Genomic DNA, 1,736 nt, shown 5'->3' with positions numbered 1-1,736 from the left:
AAATTCTTGACAGTAAACGTCCGTTTTCTCATGACTTTTTGTATGCCCATGCAGGTTTTGTTTTGTGCAATTACAGTCAAACCTGCCCAAGACGACCACATGGGGGACCAGAAAAAAACGGTCGATTTGGCCAGGTGGTCGATGAGAAGAGTATCGACTCAAAACAGGCCCGATGTAAAGTATAACGGTTTCCGTTGTGTTTAATGGCAAATAGCAAGCACACTGCTCGCACGCAAAGAAGCAAGGTCTTTAATGTCAAATACAACACGCACACTGTAAATTGCAAATTTGACCCCAAGCTTTTATTGAGATTTTAAAGGATACAGTGCTTTAAAGCATTTGTACACTAACGTTTTAGACAGTAAGGGAACTTTGATGCTGTCAGTTACCATACAAGCCTTTATGCGTCGCTGTGTTCTTGATCGCCGTATCTAAAATAACTACGGTGCACCTTTCAAATTTGATGCCCGGTACGTCCCGATAGCGTACTTACCCATGGGCAAATGTACAGTACAGCTGGGCAAAAGCACTAACACAGATCTTTCTTAAAAAGGTATGAGCTACACAGATCTTTTTTAAAAAAGTATGAGGCTATATACGTTTCAGCATTCGTTCACTTTATAATGATATAGACTTGAAAATAATTTTCTGTTACAACTAGATTCGGATTTTCTTACAACGAAATTTCCTCCCATATTACAGTAGACTGCCCCATTGACCCACTTATTGACCACCGCCATCCTTAATCTAAACATAACATCGTAATGGCAGTCAAAATCCGACGCAAACCGACCAATTTCGGCACAAAATCGCGCTAGTTATCATAAAAAATCGATGAAAACCTCAAGTTTGAAACTGATGCGGTCGTTATGGTTCCCAATTTGGGCCGGTCGCGGCCGCGTTGGCCAGGTGGTCGTTGAGAAAAGGTCCCTTAATGCTTACGTCAATGGGAAAAAAAATCGGGACCGAGAAAAAGCGGTCAAAATGGCCAGGTGGTCGCTGAAAAGAGGTGGTCGCTCGGGCAGGTTTGACTGTACTAACAGGAAAGGAAGGAACAACAGAGGATATATAGCGGCAGTTAATTGTGCCGTGTTTTTCCTGGCGGTATTTTTTACTCCCTCCCAATTACGCGCCCGTTCTCCGTGTAATTCCGCTGTGTATTACTATTACGATCATATTACGTTTTTAGCACGACAAGAGAGACAAAAAAAGATATCGAAAACAAGTGGCAAAGGTAAACTTTACCAGCAACATGTAGCTGGAGAAAATGAGGCGTTGATCATTTGTCAAATTAGTATTGCTTGAGAACTTGCAGTAAACTTGGCAGTATTATGATAATAGATGTTACATAACAAAATAAAACTAAGGCTTGAAAAGGCAAACAGACATTTATCGCAGACAACCAATAGTCATGCCTGTTCATTTGTTCAAAATTATTGTATTTGCATGTAACAATTTTTGTATTTGCATGTAATAAAAAAACTTAAGCCCAATGCTAAATATACCAACATTCTAAGATAAGCTCATACAGGCACTTTATTCAACTGCTTAACATTAAGATAGGGACTGAAATTGTGAATGGAAGATGGGTGATTTTTTTTTCCAATTTGGGAAAATAAAGTGGTGATTTCAACAACCAATTAATCAAATGGTGCAACCCAAAGAGCATCAAGATAGCTAGGGGTATCATATCTTTTTAAGTTATATAATATTATATACCTGGATGTACTTTCTTG

The sequence above is a fragment of the Branchiostoma floridae genome, chromosome 8, assembly GCF_000003815.2.
Source record: "Branchiostoma floridae strain S238N-H82 chromosome 8, Bfl_VNyyK, whole genome shotgun sequence".
NCBI lineage: Eukaryota > Metazoa > Chordata > Leptocardii > Amphioxiformes > Branchiostomatidae > Branchiostoma > Branchiostoma floridae.
This window is presented reverse-complemented; position numbering follows the sequence as displayed.